The sequence below is a fragment of the Periplaneta americana genome, chromosome 4 (genome assembly GCF_040183065.1).
Source record: "Periplaneta americana isolate PAMFEO1 chromosome 4, P.americana_PAMFEO1_priV1, whole genome shotgun sequence".
NCBI lineage: Eukaryota > Metazoa > Arthropoda > Insecta > Blattodea > Blattidae > Periplaneta > Periplaneta americana.
Genome location: NC_091120.1, coordinates 101,051,079 through 101,068,445, shown reverse-complemented (window position 1 = coordinate 101,068,445; position 17,367 = coordinate 101,051,079). Strand labels below are relative to the sequence as shown.

Below are 17,367 nucleotides of genomic sequence, written 5' to 3'. Positions count from 1 at the left end.
CTATTATACAAACTATTTTATTGACTATAACTTGATTTATTTAACCGTTAAAAGTTTTAAATTTGGAATGAACGTATATCCCATCTGTAGCTATGGAATAACTTTTTATTAAATTAATATTATCCACTATTACATCATTTTTTTATCTGAAATATCTTAAGTGAATTAAATTTTAGAGATACCCGTACAAATTTATATTTGTCTTGCTTATAATTTACTTTTTCACATTTGGATTGAAAGAAATTCCAGTCGAAATTCGTTTTTTTTTTCTTGTCATTTGTGCTAGACAAATTGTTTTCCTCTGTATGTTCGTGAGTTCATTTAGCATTCTTTAGAGAACTTCGTGTTAAGTTAACCGGTACTTGGTTTTTCATCTTTGGGCTTGTCTGTGGATACAAAATGTACTCATGTACTCATATGAAAATGTTTTGGCTGTAGGAGCTTATACTATATGACACAAAAGATTCTTCAACATCGATTAACCCAGAAACATCAAGTCTCTCAAGAACTGGAGAATCTATTCCTATAATGTTGAGGACAGTTTCGTTACCATGTCACTCTCTAACTTATAAGTATCATCGCCTTCATTTTGCACTGTCGAATTTTTGCTATAAAATTTAATTTCTTGAAGCTCTTATCTCATATTATTTACCATTGATAACTTCTTCTATTTGGCCACCATACATCTCTCAAATTTGCCAATTGTTGTTCTGGGTATTACCTCAATTGACTTTCCTTATTCACACTGTCCATCCATTAACTCTGTCATCTTTCCTTAATGTGTCCCGCTAAATCTGCCAAAAGTATCGATTTCTTTACATTTAATTTTGTTTAATATGCATAATTTTAGTTTTCGTTGCGCTTTGTTTCTTTTCCATTGCAAACAATTTACAGAAAAAAACAGTAACTGTTCATTTTTAAATTTATGTGATATTGACACTCACTGCCATCGAGATTATTGTAGTTGCCATCTCTGTTATCATGGCACTGATATAGCCTTTGCAGTTATAGTCTAAGAGGCCGTGACACGCTGTTGTTCTCTGACTAACTTGTAATTTGTAAAACTTTTCTAGAGAAAATCACTAATGATATTGTTTAAACTGATAAGCATTATGCAACAGAAATAATAATTATAATAATCCATGGCATTTCAGGCCTTTAAAGGGCCCAGACCGAGTAGCCGGCTGCTGGTCTCACGCCCACATGCCAAAGCAGATGTGGACTATAATCTAACCAGAATAGAGGTATCGTGTGGTCAGTACAATGATCCCCCAGCAGTTACAGATGGCTTTTGTAATCAGAAACAGACATTATTAGTATTAGTAATTTGTGACTTATAATTTGTAAATTTATTCTATATTATTAGTAAAATCATGCAACAGGACCCTGGTTGTTAATTTTAAATCTGATTATTAGTTACGTAAGACATTAAATTTGACAGTCAACAAAAGTCTTTAAAACAATTCGATAGTTGCTGTATTAAAATGTATAGTGGATTCACATAAATATAATGTCACAATGTTGGTAATGATTCGACCATACTCGTAAAAGACGTGCCTTTTCATCAAAGCAACACATCTGGATCATGGATTACGGGACACCGCCTCATTTTCTTCGCATCGTCAAGCAGCACATGAATTAGATTTCCAGTTAACAACGGATAGTGAACGCTCATCTACAGTACCCTGAACTTACTTCTCTGAGGATTTGCGTTTGGGAACAGACTGCGGCTTATTCAGTTACGGTAATGTCTTACACAGAGGTACCAAGAAACCTGAATAACGCGTTTAACACACTGGTATTTGTACGTTTTTTTAATCGAACGTCATAGTTTGGGAGTTCCTATAGAAATTTCTAAAGCTCTTTTAATATAGGCTATATGGAGTTCTCCATTCTGACTTATTTAACTAGTTTTCTTCTTCTTCTTCTTCTTCTTCTTCTTCTTCTTCTTCTTCTTCTTAGAATTTTGGGACTTTTATCGTAGCAATTTTGACAAACATACAACTCTTCGTCATATTGCAATCTCATTTCAGAAGACTACGGGATATCAGCCTCGTCTAAAGGGATTCACTATGAATACGTGCTTCAGTTAGTCTGATTACGAAACTAACTAGCCAAGGTTAAAATCACGTTCGGGGTAAATTGTCTGATTGAAGTTTTTTCCAAGGGAAATTCCAGGTAAATTCCACGCAGCTGGTCCCCGGGTTCGTTTCGCCGCCATTATCACTTTTTCTCTTATAGCCCTACTTACTTAATTACTTACAAATGGCTTTTAAGGAACCCGGAGGCTAATTGGCGCCCTCACATAAGCCTGCCATCGGTCTCTATCCTGAACAATATTAATTCAGTCTCTACCATCATATCCCACCTCCCTCAAATCCATTTTAATATTATCCTCCCATCTACATCTCGGCCTCCCCAAAGGTCTTTTTCCCTCCGTCCTCTCAACTAACACTCTAAATGTATTTCTGGATTCGGCCATACGTGCTACATGCCCTGCCCTGCGTGCAGTTCTGTGTTGTGTAACTTTCTCCATTCTTCTGTAACTTCATCCTTTTATCCCCAGATATTTTTCTAAGTACCTTATTCCCAAACACTCTTAATCCCTGTTTCTCTCTCAAAGAGAGTCCAAGTTTCACAACCATAAAGAACAACCGGTAATATAACTGTTTTATAAATTCTAACTTTCAGATTTTTTGACAGAAGACAGGACGATAAAAGCTTCTCAACCGAATAATAACAGGCATTTCCCATATTTATTCTGTGTTTAATTTCCTCCCGAGTATCATTTATATTTGTTACTGTTGCACCCGGATATTTGAATTTTTCCACCTCTTCAAAGAATAAATTTCCAATATTTATACTGTATTTCCATTTCGTACAATATTCTGATCAAAATACAAAATCATATACTTTGTCTTTTCGAGATTTACTTCCAACACTATCTCTTTAATTGCTTCAAGTAAAATTCCCGTATTTTCCCTAATCGTTTGTGGATTTTCTCCTAACATATTCACGTCATCCGCATAGAGAAGCAGCTGATGTAATCCGTTCAATTCCAAACCCTCTCTGTTATCCTTGCCCAGTGGTCGTGAAATGTGCAAGGGTAGCCGTCCCGTGTGCCCTGTCGTGCAGGAGAAAGAGGTAGAGAGCATACCGCTAGCAGCTACGAGTACATCATAGTGCACTGTGTTCTCCGCGGGTACGAGACGCTAGCCCCAGGGTACTCTGTGCTGACGACCGCTGTCCTAGACTTTCCTAATGGCATACTCTAGAATCTAGAGCAAAGTTAATAAGTAAAGATGATAGTGCATCTCCTTGCTTTAGCACACAGTGAATTGGAAACGCATCTGAAGAAACTGACCTATACGGACTCTGCTGTACGTTTCACTGAGACACATTTTAATTAATCGAACTAGTTTCTTGGGAATACCAAATTCAATATCATATAAAACTTCTTTCTTAACCGAGTCATATGCATTTTTGAAATCTACGAATAACTTATACTCCCATTTGAAAAACAAAAATATTGTTATTATTAATATCATCATCATCATCATCATCTCACCATAATCATCATCATCATCATTAGACTTTGACCTTAATGGATAACAATACAATGTTGCCTACATGTACCTAAATAACACTATGTGTAAACAATATGTCATGAAATGTTTGCGAGCACGAAGTTACTTTTTGCTCTAATTTTGAAACGATTAAGATTACGTTAATTTTTTTTTAATAATTCACATGAAGCTCCTTATGGTTTATGAAGAAAAATTTCATCTTCAACAATTAATTTATCGGAAGAAAACTAAAGAAGGTAAACGTGCGAATTCAAAATGAGACAGTAGAACAAGTGGGTAACTTCAAATACTTGGGACGTACTATATAAGTAGTAACATGAGCTACTGCCAGTAAGTCAAAAGGACGATAGCAATGGCAAAGGGAGCTTTCAATAGTAAAATGAGTATCTTCTGCGGACCTCTGGAAAAAGAACTAAGGAAGAGTATAATGAAGTGCTTTGTGTGATGGAATGTGGCATTGTATGATGCAGAAACATGGACGTTACGACGAAGTGAAGAGAAACGACTAGAAAAGCATTTGAAATGTGAATATGGAGAAGAATAAAGTGTGTGAAATGGACAGACAAAATAAGAAATGAAGCTGTGCTAAAAAGTGTGGGTGAAGAAAGAATAATGCTGAAACTTGTCAGGAAGAGGAAAAGAAATTGGCTTATCACTGGCTAAGAATAAACTGCCTACTGAAGGATGCACTGGAAGAAATGGTAAACGGAAGAAAAGTTCGGAGCAGAAGAAAATATCAGATGACGGACAACATTAAGATACATGGGATTGTATGCGAAGACTAAGAGTAAGGCGGAAGATAGGAAAGATTGCAGAATGCTGAATTTGCAATGAAAGACCTGCCCTTGGGTAGAACACTATGAATGATAATTTCTCTCATATACATCTTAGAGATATACGTTCTTACTAATTTATTTTGCACATTACCTTACAAAAGAAGAAAATCATGAGTATTTCTACTAAATTCTAATTTTGTATTTTAATTGATAGGCCAAGTTAATATCATTAATCAAATTTACCTTTACGTATTTCATGTAGGTATATCATTTTTTAATGAATTGACTCGTAGATATTCGATACGAAGAAATTCCGTCCAAGATTTGTAGGAAAGCTGCTGAATTATTCAAATAGATGAACAGTATGTCAAAAACCACCATCTCGCTACTACGGGTACAAAGAGTATTTTAGAGAAAATCTCGAAATCTATATTTTTTGCAGTCTCACAATAGTTGTTTTCTTTATTCTTTACAAAGAAAGCAGAGGTTTTCCTCGTGAGAAAAGTTGAATACAAACGTTTGTAAAACAAATGGGCATACAACATAAGCACAATTTTTCTGTCTCTAATAATCACTCATCTTTATTCAATCCTAAGTAACTTTCCTCTAGAGCAGTGGTACAGCACATGCATTATGTCCAGACACTCCCTCACTTTTCCTACAGAGCTGCGCACTTGATCGGTTGAGTCTACTTACGAATTATAGGAGAATGGGTTAGCCTTTGCCTTGAATTCGGTAGACACACGCCCGATCTTCCCTTCTACTCCTACCCCTCTACTGAAACGTTGTTCCCCTACTGCGAGTGTCTTGACAAAATGCATGAGCTGTACTCATTACGCGGGCCGCGGGCCGCATGCGGCTCTCAGTGACATGTATTGTGGCTCTTGAAGTAATATTACTATTACCATTCTTTTCCTGAGAATTATTTTATAAATTTCTGTAATAATATAGAACTGGAGAAAACTTTGGTTACCTATTCTGCATCATTATTGCCATGTATCTGTTTTCTTAAAAAAAAAAAAAAAAAAAAAAGTAATGTCATATCTCACGTGCTTATGTCTTGATATCCTAATATACATTATAATAACGTGCATTCAAATTTTGGTAACAAGTATCCAAATCATTTTCAATCAAGGATAAAAAACCTGAAAATGTTTTAAATGTCCGTAATATCTGAACAGAAAGTAATGTATTCCACAGTACATAAAAACTAATCGGCAACAAAAGTACCGTACCACGTAGCAGAAATTAACCATTTACAGATGAGAAGATTATTAAGAAATGCCTTCTAATTGTGTGTGAAAATTTGTTTTTTGAATTTATAAATAAAACAACAAATTAACCTGCTCATATTATGCCTAATATGATTTTGCAGGAAAGTAGCAAAGTCAATTTCAAAATACAAGTAATACGTGTCAATTCTGTTACTGTATATTAAAATAATAATAATAATAATAATAATAATAATAATAATAATAATAATAATAATAAGGATGTACTATAAACAGTAACATGAGCTGCTGCCAAGAAGTCAAAGAGGGACAGCAATGGCCAAGGAAGCTTTTAATAGAAAAAGGAGCATCTTCTGCGGACCTCTGCAAAAAGAACTAAGGAAGAGACTAGTGAAGTGCTTGTATGGAGTATGGCAATGTATGGGACAGAAACATGAACATTACGACGAAGTGAAGGGAAGCGAATAGAAGCATTTTAAATGTGGATATTGAGAAGAATGGAACGTGTGAAACGGACAGACAGAATAAGAAATGAAGCTGTATTGGAAAGAGTGGGAGAAGAAAGAATGATGCTGAAACTGATCAGGAAGAGGAAAAGGAATTGGTTGGGTCACTGGCTGAGAAAACACTGCCTTCTGAAGGTGCACTAGAAGGAATGGTGAAGAGGAGAAGAGTTCGGGGTAGAAGAATATATCAGATGAAAGACGATATTAAGATATACGGATCATATGAAGAAACAAAGATGAAGGCAGAAAATAGGAAAGACTGGAGAAAGTTGGGTTTGCAGTGAAAGACCTGCTCTTTGGGAGAACACTGAATGAATTATCATCATCATCCATAGCGCTACAGCCCGGATCGGGCCTCGGCTTCCTTAAGAATTCTTCTCCATCGGTCTCGATCTTTAGCCACCGTCCACCAGTTCTTCACTCCAAGCCTCTTAATGGAATGAATTATATAATAATAATAATAATAATAATAATAATAATAATAATAATAATTACTTACTTACTTACAAATGGCTTTTAAGGAACCCGAAGGTTCATTGCCGCCCTCACATAAGCCCGCCAGCGGTCCGTATCCTGTGCAAGATTAATCCAGTCTCTATCATCATACCCCACCTCCCTCAAATCCATTTTAATATTATCCTCCCATCTACGTCTCGGCCTCCCTAAAGGTCTTTTTCCCTCCGGTCTCCCAACTAACACTCTATATGCATTTCTGGATTCGCCCATACGTGCTACATGCCCTGCCCATCTCAAACGTCTCGATTTTATGTTCCTAATTATGTCAGGTGAAGAATACAATGCGCGCAGTTCTGTGTTGTGTAACTTTCTCCATTCTCCTGTAACTTCATCCCGCTTAGCCCCAAATATTTTCCTTAGCACCTTATTCTCAAACACCCTGAACCTATGTTCCTCTCTCAGAGTGAGAGTCCAAGTTTCACAACCATACAGAAGAACCGGTAATATAACTGTTTTATAAATTCTAACTTTCAGATTTTTGGACAGCAGACTGGATGATAAGAGCTTCTCAACCAAATAATAACACGCATTTCCCATATTTATTCTGTGTTTAATTTCCTCCCGAGTGCCATTTATATTTGTTACTGTTGCTCCAAGATATTTGAATTTTTCCACCTCTTCGAAGGATAAATCTCCAATTTTTATATTTCCATTTCGTACAATATTCTGGTCACGAGACATAATCATATACTTTGTCTTTTCGGGATTTACTTCCAAACCGATCGCTCTACTTGCTTCAAGTAAAATTTCCGTGTTTTCCCTAATCGTTTGTGTATTTTCTCCTAACATATTCACGTCATCCGCATAGACAAGAAGCTGATGTAACCCGTTCAATTCCAAACCCTGCCTGTTATCCTGAACTTTCCTAATGGCATATTCTAGAGCGAAGTTAAAAAGTAAAGGTGATAGTGCATCTCCCTGCTTTAGCCCGCAGTGAATTGGAAAAGCATCAGATAGAAACTGACCTATACGGACTCTGTCTTATGTTTCACTGAGACACATTTTAATTAATCGAACTAGTTTCTTGGGAATACCAAATTCAATAAGAATATCATATAATACTTCCCTCTTAACCGAGTCATAAGCCTTTTTGAAATCTATGAATAACTGATGTACTGTACCCTTATACTCCCATTTTTTCTCCATTATCTGTCGAATACAAAAAATCTGATCAATAGTCGATCTATTACGCCGAAAACCGCACTGATGATCCCCAATAATTTCATCTACGTACGGAGTTAATCTTCTCAAAAGAATATTGGACAAAATTTTGTACGACGTCAACAAAAGTGATATTCCTCGAAAGTTACCACAGTTGGTTTTGTCCCCCTTTTTAAAAATAGGTACAATTATGGACTCCTTCCATTGTTCTGGTACAATTTCCTTTTCCCAAATAGCAAGTACAAGTTTATAAATTTCGCTATATAATGCACTCCCACTCTCTTGTATTAATTCTGCTGGAATTTGATCGATACCTGGAGACTTGTACTTTAATAATAATAATAATAATAATAATAATAATAATAATAATAATAATAATAATAATAATAATAGGCAAAATAATTTGATAATAAAATTAAAAATCCACTCATTTTGTTAAGCTTCAATGCTGTGAAATACATTGTGGTTGAATTTACAAATTCAGAACAGAGTACAAGTCAAATAAAACAACCAATCAACCTGCTCGTATTAGGCCTAGTATGATTCTGCAGGAAAGTAGCAAAGTCAATTTCAAAATACAAGTAATATGTGTCAGTTCTGTTACTGTATATTAAAATAATAATAATAATAATAATAATAATAATAATAATAATAATAATAAGACAAAATAATTTAATAATTGAGGGCTTTGCCGGAAGAAAGGCGGATAGACCTATACGCCCTTCTTCGGGAAAACGGTTTAAAAAGTAGTGCATAATTATAATAGGAAATTTTGTTTTGATTGTACTGTACATACCTGTAGGACAGGGCTGCGTGCGTGTATAACATTTTATTCAGGTGCGTTTTAAAATCTTAGATTGCATGTATCTCAATTCGTCATATTGACGTATACGCCCTTTTTCTGGCAAACCCCTCAATTAATTATATGACTTTCTTGTGTTAAATTATATCGTACCTGGTTTACATGTTTTGAACTGCAGTTCTGAGGATGACCCATAATAGGTCGAAACATCTAAACCAGGTATGATAGAATTTAACACAAAAAAGTCATATAATACATATTCCGAAGTGATATAGTGTTAAAAGTTGTGTAATCAAGATGTATTAATAATTAAATTAAAAATCCGCTCATTTTGTTAAGCTTCAATGCTGTGAAATGCATTGTGGCTCTCGACAAGTTACTATTTCCCACGTTTGACTCTCCTCTTTATTTCTAGTGAGTAGCACTGCTCTAGACTCCTAGAGAGTTCATTAAAGGTCCCACTCAGAGGCTTTGCGGTACATGTGGCGGGTCTTGAATTCCCAGCACGTATATGTTTCAAGTGAGAGGATTCCAGGTAACCAATTTCTGCCAATACATGTAATAACACAGTGCAGATAATGACTTCCTTTCCCAACTCCAGAGAACGCTCGTAGACTCATTCTGAATACAATATGTGATGAGGTTGTTCACTATTCAGCAAACTAGTCCAGGCGTTTACGCACATTCATCACTCTGCTCAACGGGATTTAAGGGCGTATACTTAAAATCATAGCATGACAAACTACATATATCCCGCACTGAACACACTAAGAATATTTATTCTATTAGTTGTCAAAGTTTGAAGACCCAAGAAAAGCCGCGTCTATGGCTCAGTGCAGCGCGTATGTCTTCCATACAGGCGACCCAGGTTTCGATCTTCGGGCAGGTCGTGATGGAATTTGTGGTGCATAAAATAGGCGTTGGAAAGAGTTTTCTAGAGATACTTCCGTTTTTCCATTTCATTCATTATCTGTAATAGTTGAAAATAGTCTAAGGTGATATTTTTGGGATAGTATTTATTTATTTATTTATTTGGGAAAATCGCAATATAGCGAACGTAGAAGCTCCGCCCTCGACCCATTCCACTTTTCCCCTACTAGCTCACCAGACACACTACGTGATAGGCGAATGTTGTGTCGAATGCACATTTCGTGTGAGTGGGGATAACTTCCCCCTACTGGGGTTCGCTGTATTGCGATTTATCGATTTATTTATTTATTTATTTATTTATTTATTTATTTATTTATTTATTTATTTATTTATTTATTTATTTATTTATTTATTTATTTATTTATTTATTTATTTATTTATTTATATATTTTGGTGTAGTTAAGGGACAGCAGGCCTTAGTATGGGTTTCTGAAGGTGAAATAGTAAGTGCTTGGGGCTCCAGGCACCGATTGATACACTCGTCTAAAAACGAGACCTGGCTGTCAGAGCTGAGACAAGGCTGTCAGCATCGGATTCGCGCATATAGAGCGTATAGTAGTCGAATATAAGCCTAAATACATGGATCCATCCCGGATACAGCCCTCGACAAGCCAGACTTCAGAAAAATAAATTGAGGAAATTAAATGATATTTTATGTGTTACTAATTTGCAAATGGCTTTTAAAGAACCCGAAGCTTTATTGCCGCTCTCACATAAGTCCGCCATCGGTCCCTATCCTGAGCAAGATTAATCCAGTCTCGGCCATCAAATCCCGTTTCCCTCAAATCCATTTTAATATTATCCTCCCATCTACGTCTCGGCCTCCCCAAAGGTATTCTTCCCTCAGGTCTTCCAACTAACAATCTATATGTATTTCTGGATTCACCCATACATGCTACATGCCCTCTCCATCTCAAACGTCTGGATTTAATATTCCTAATTATGTTATGTGACGAATACAATGCGTGCAGTTCTGAGTTGAGTAACTTTCACCAGCCTCTGTAATTTCATCCCTCTTAGCCTGAGATATTTTTCTAAGCACCTTATTCTCGAATATCCTTAACCTCTGTTCCTCTCTCGAAGTGAGAGTCCAAGTTTCACAATCATACAGAACAACCGGTAGTATAACTGTTTTATAAACTCTAACTTTAAGTTTTTTTTTGAAAGCAGACGAAATGGCAAAGATTTCTCAACCGAATAATAATAGGCATTTCCCATATTTATTCTATGTTTAATTTCCTCTCGAGTGTCATTTATATTTGTTACTGCTGCACCAAGATATTTGAATTTCTCCACCTGTTCAAAAGGTAAATGTACAATTTTTATATATCTATTTCGTACTATGTTTTGGTCACGAGACATAATCATATGCTTTGTTGGTGATTTACTTCCAAACCTATTTCCTTACTTGTTTCAAGTAAAATTTTCGTGTTTTTCCTAATCGTTTGTGGATTTTCTACTACGTCATAACATTACATTTTGTAAATTTCTAACAGCTTTTTTTTTTTTTTACTTATTTTAATGCTAGAATAGCATAAAACTTTGTATGTAACACATGTATAATCTTCATTATGAACATTCGTGAAAATTAGCATTCACTTGTGTCATAATTACCAAGATTATACACTTACTTACTTACTTACTTACTTACTTACTTACTTACTTACTTACTTATTACTTACTAACTTACTTACTTACTCGCTTTTAAGGAACCCGTAGGTTCATTGCCGCCCTCACATAAGCCCGCCATTGGTCCCTATCCTGAGCAAGATTAATCCAGTCTCTACCATCATATCCCACCTCCCTCAAATCCATTTTAATATTATCTTCCCACCTACGTCTCGGCCTCCCCAAAGGTCTTTTTCCCTCCGGCCTCCCAACTAACACTCTATATGCATTTCTGGATTCGCCCATACGTGCTACATGCCCTACCCATCTCAAACGTCTGGATTTTATGTTCCTAATTATGTCAGGTGAAGAATACAATGCGTGCAGCTCTGCGTTATGTATCTTTCTCCATTCTCCTGTAACTTCACCCCTCTTAGCCCCAAATATTTTCCTAAGAACCTTATTCTCAAACATCCTTAATCTCTGTTTCTCTCTCAAAGTCAGAGTCCAAGTTTCACAACCATACAGAACAACCGGTAATATAACTGTTTTATAAATTCTAACTTTCAGATTTTTTGACAGAAGACTAGATGACAAAATCTTCTCAACCGAATAATAACACGCATTTCCCATATTTATTCTGCGTTTAATTTCCTCCCGAGTGTCATTTATATTTGTTACTGTTGCTATAAGATATTTGAATTTTTCCATCTCTTCGAAAGATAAATCTTCAATTTTTATAGTTCCATTTCGTACAATATTCTGGTCACGAGACGTAATCATATACTTTGTCTTTTCGCTATTTACTTCCAACCCTATCGCTTTACTTGCTTCAACTAGAATTTCCGCGTTTTTCCTAATTGTTTGTGGCTTTTCTCCTAACATATTCACGTCATCCGCATAGACAAGAAGCTGAAGTAACCCATTCAACTCCAAACCCTGTCTATTATCCTGAACTTTCCTAATGGCATATTCTAGAACGAAGTTAAAAAGTAAAGGTAATAGTGCATCTCCCTGCTTTAGCCCGCAGTGAATTGGAAAAGCATCAGATAGAAACTGGCCTATACGGACTCTGTCTTATGTTTCACTAAGACACATTTTAATTATTCGAACTAGTTTCTTGGGAATACCAAATTCAATAAGAATATTATATAAAACTTCTCTCTTAACCGAGTCATACGCCTTTTTGAAATCTATGAATAACTGATGTACTGTACCCTTATACTCCCATTTTTTCTCCAATATCTGTCGAATACAAAAAACCTGATCAATAGTCGATCTATTGCGCCTAAAACCACACTGATGATCCCCAATAATTTCATCTACATATGGAGTTAATCTTCTCAAAAGGATATTCGACAAAATTTTGTACGACGTCAACAAAAGTGATATTCCTCGAAAGTTACTACAGTTAGTCTTGTCCCCCTTCTTAAAAATAGGTACGATTATGGACTCCTTCCATTGTTCTGGTACAATTTCCTTTTCTCAAATTGCAAGTACAAGTTTATAAATTTCGCTAGATAATGCCCTTCCACCCTCTTGTATTAATTCTGCTGGAATTTGATCAATACCTGGAGACTTGTACTTTTTCAGATTTTCTATCGCAATTTCGACTTCAGAAAGTGTGGGTTCCGGTATGAATGGCTCAGCAGTTTGTATTTTAATTTCGTCCTGATCATTTCTATTTGGCCTATGTATATTTAGTAGTTGCTCAAAATAGTTTTTCCATCTGTTCAGGATTGAATGAGAGTCTGCAAGTAAGTCACTATTCTCATCCTTGATCACGTTTACCCTTGCCTGATATCCGTTTTTAAATTCCTTTATATCCTTATATAAATCTCGAATGTTTTTATTCTTACTATTTGTTTCTACCTCATTCAGTTTTTCCTTCAAGTAATCTCTCTTTTTATTCCTAAGTGTACGACTTGCTTCCCGTCTTTCATTGAAATAATTATCGCTATTCTCCACAACTGGATCCTGTAAGAATTTCAATTTTGCCTGTTTCCTTCTACCTACTACAATGGAACAATCTTCATCAAACCACGGTTTCTTTTTCTTAGTTTCTTGATAACCTATGCTCTGCTCAGCTGCAATTTTGATACTATCTCGGATTTTGTCCCACACGCTATTAACATCTAACTCTTCCTCAGCTTCGTTAGCAGTTGCTAAAGCAGCAAAACCTATTTGGAAAAATCAACCTGATAACGTTGCTTAGTTTCCTCGTCCTTTAATTTCAAAATATTGAATCTAATACTATTAGCTTGTTGCTCTACTCGCTTGGCTACTGATAGTCTTTCTCTTAGTTCTCCAATTACCAAATAATGGTCAGAATTACATTCTGCCCCCCTGAAAGTTCGAATGTCTACTATACTAGTGTGCCTTATTTTATCTACCAAGATGTGATCTATCTGGTTATGTGTCATTCCGTCTGGAGAAGTCCACGTATATTTATGTATATCCTTATGGGGGAATGTTGTACTCTTGACAATTAAATTTTTTGATGTGGCAAAGTTGACTAACCTAACTCCATTGTCATTACTACTTACGTGTAGGCTCTCTTTTCCAATTGTTGGTTTAAAAATATCCTCCCGTCCTACTTTAGCATTGAAATCCCCCCATAAAACTTTCATGTGATATCTAGGTAACTGATCAAAAGTGTGTTCCAATTCTTCATAGAAGCTATCCTTTATATGGTCGTCTTTCTCTTCTGTAGGAGCATTTATAACTACGATATCGCACCATCTACCCTTAAGTACTAAATACGATAACCTGTCGCTAATAAATTCGACCTTTTTTACTGCTGATTTTATTGTTTTATGTACAAAGAATCCTGTTCCTAATTGGTGATTATCGTTTCCTTCCCCATAATACAGTACGTAATCGCCTATTTGTGATATGCCATTCCCATCTAACCTAACCTCTTGTACTCCCACGAAGTCTATTCTATATCTAGCTAGTTCTTTTGCTACTAATGTTACCCCTCCTGTTCTATAAAGACTAGTTACGTTCCAAGTGCCAAATCTCAAAACCTTATTCCTTTGCTGTGGTCGTGCCAGAGAATCAGTCCTATTCCGAGGCTTATTGTAGGGATTCGTAACAAGCTGTTTTTTTACGGTGATGGGTTGTTAGCCCTTCGCCCAACCCCCAAGCTGGAGGACCACCCCTTATCGGCTGTCCACGACTGCTTATTCTATACATTCGCAGCTACCCTCCATATCTGGAGGCCGTCTCCTCTATCCGCAACCTATAATTACTAGTATGATACAAGTTATGAAGTCTTAATAGGTCATGACGTTTTAGTTGTCATGGTAATATTATGGCATGATGTAGTTATTATGCACGATTTTGACTATCGATAATAGCTATTTATGTATCAAGTACGCAAAATAAGACTTTAGCCGCTAAAGTTCAAGTTTTCGGACTGGTAACAGTCCGAAAAGCAACTATTTTAGAGAGCATGAACTAAAAAGACTGTCTATAATGCTGGTGTACAAAAAGAAATATATATTTATGTTGTTAGTGATTGTTATTGTGAGCATGGGTTGGGTTGTAAGGATGTTTGGGATTTGAAATAAAATTAGATATTTCTCTTTGTTTCTGTCTTCATACTCCCTGCAATTAAATTTAACAAGGCGGAGCTTTCTCATTAATGTTTCATAATTGCTTCCTCATTCCAGTAGGCCCAGTGTTGAGACAATAACGCAAATGATAAATAATCGAAACGATTCGCACATCACTATGACGCCAATGAGTTGTTTGAAAATGTAATGATAATAACATCGTTATTGCAGAGAATGGATTAATTTGCAAATTAATATAAGAGTTAAGTACTTTAGAACTAAACTATGTTAAATTAATTATATCTGTCTTTATATTTCTCGCATTTATTAATCACTCCCATTTGTGTTAATAATGAATTCATTATGACGTCACATTCTTTTGTTTCCCTTTTATGTTTTATAACAATTGACTGGATTCGACATTAATAATAATAATAATAATAATAATAATAATAATAATAATAATCCGTGGCGCTACAGCCCATGAAGGGCCCAGACCGACCAGCCGGCTGCTGGCCTCACGCCCACATGCCGAAGCAGAGGTGAACGATCACCCAACCAGAACGGAGGTATCGTGTGGTTAGCACGATGATCCCTCCAGCTGTTGTAGCTGGCTTTCGCAATCGGATTTCGCTACCTATCGTAGCTCCTCAAGTGTATCACGATGCTGGGTGGGCACCGGTCCCATACACTGGCCGAAATTTCATGAAAAAAATTTCTTCCCCCATGAGGGCTCGAACCAGCGCGTATTCCGTAACGCGAGTCCTAGGCAGGATGCCTTAGACCACGACGCCACGGCGCAGGACGGATTCGAAATTACTTCGTTTTAAATACAGTATAGCATAAATTATCTGAAAGCAGAAATTAGAATTAATTTAGTAACTTGTGTGAACATATTTGCTTTTCATGGGTGCGAGGGAACGCTGCACCAGCAGGAAATTAAAGAGCTGACGAAATGACAAAAAGTGGTGTTGTTCAAGCTTGAATTTTAGTTACACTCTCTGCCCTTATTCACATGCAAAAAGTAAAGTAAATGAATACATAATGAATAGATGGAACAATCAGTGGCTGTGCAGCACAAAAGATTCACTTATGAGAGAAATGTTATTTGCAACGATCGATATCCGCTTACATAGTAATAAAATTATATCAAATTTCATATTAATATAGTTTTTTTGTCGGGAAATGGAAAATTTGGGTCTTATTCCGAAAGAATTAAATTACTGTACATTAGGCAAATGACCATTTGTGTATCTGTGAATTACCTTCTGTTTCATTGTCCAGTTTTTGAAAATAAAATATCTCTCATGGTCGAACATTATTTTATACTAACTTACTTACAAGCAGCTTTTAAGGAACCCGTAGGTTCATTGTCGCCCTCACATAAGCCCGCCATCGGTCCCTATTGTGCAAGATTAATCCACTCTCTATCATCATATCCCACCTCCCTCAAATCAATTTTAATATTATCCTCCCATCTACGTCTCGGCCTCCCCAAAGGTCTTTTTCCTCCGGCCTCCCAACTAACACTCTATATGCATTTCTGGATTCGCCCATACGTGTCACATGCCTTGCCCATCTCAAACGTCTGGATTTAATGTTCCTAATTATGCCAGGTGAAAAATACAAAGCGTGCAGTTCTGCGTTGTGTAACTTTCTCTATTATCCTGTAATTTCATCCCTCTTAGCCCCAAATATTTTCCTTAGAACCTTATTCTCAAACACCCTTAATCTCTATTCCTCACTCAGAGTGAGAATTCAAGTTTTCACAACCATACAGAACAACCGGTAATATAACTGTTTTATAAATTCTAACTTTCAGATTTTTTGACAGCAGACTAGATGACATAAGCTTCTCAACCGAATTATAACAAGCATTTCCCATATTTATTCTGCGTTTAATTTCGTCCCGAGTGTCATTTATATTTGTTATTGTTGCTCCAAGATATCTGCATTTCTCCACTTCTTCGAAGGATAACTCTCCATTAGTTTTATTTCGTACAATATTTTGATCACGAGACATAATCTTATACTTTGACTTTTCGGGATTTACTTTCAAACCTATCTCTTTACTTGCTTCAAGTAAAATTTCCGTGTTTTTCCTTATCGTTTGTGGATTTTCTCCTAACATAACTAACTATTGCATTGTAATTTAACACATGATAAACTACGATCCAATGTTTTTAGAAAAAAAAAAAACATATTGCTACAAAGAGTTTTATAATATTATAATATGTTATACATTTAAGAACTTGTAATTACTTCAATTATAATAGTAGCCTAGATGTAAATATTAAATTTAATTTGCACAGATTGGGTTATCGAAGTTAAATGTCTGTTACAATAATTTAAACTATCATTCTTTAACACTGTAACCCTAATGTACTTTCTGGTAAATTAAGTTTGAAGAGGTACACTCAAATGAAAATAACATTTCTGCAGTGCAAGGTCTACTCTAATAATATTAATAACGTAACCGTATTAACTGAAAAATTTAATCAGGAACCTTTTTCACAATGTTTACAATTCTTGTAAATCGTAAATTTTTTTAGTAAATTGCAAACTTCCCTTTCACAATTTGAGTTAGTAAAGTTGAACTTTACAATGGAAGTCAAATCTTTACAAACGAAATATTGCATACTTTATCAGTGTTTTGTTTCACAATGATTTCACAGTGATTTTTACAAAT

At 35.8% G+C, this 17,367-nt stretch overlaps 1 protein-coding gene across 1 annotated transcript in view; it reads left to right on the top strand.

The window, feature by feature from the left end:
• Positions 1-17,367, top strand: part of Chsy (Chondroitin sulfate synthase) — a 348,900-nt gene that overhangs the window by 55,762 nt on the left and 275,771 nt on the right. The gene's annotated exons all lie outside the window — the stretch shown is intronic.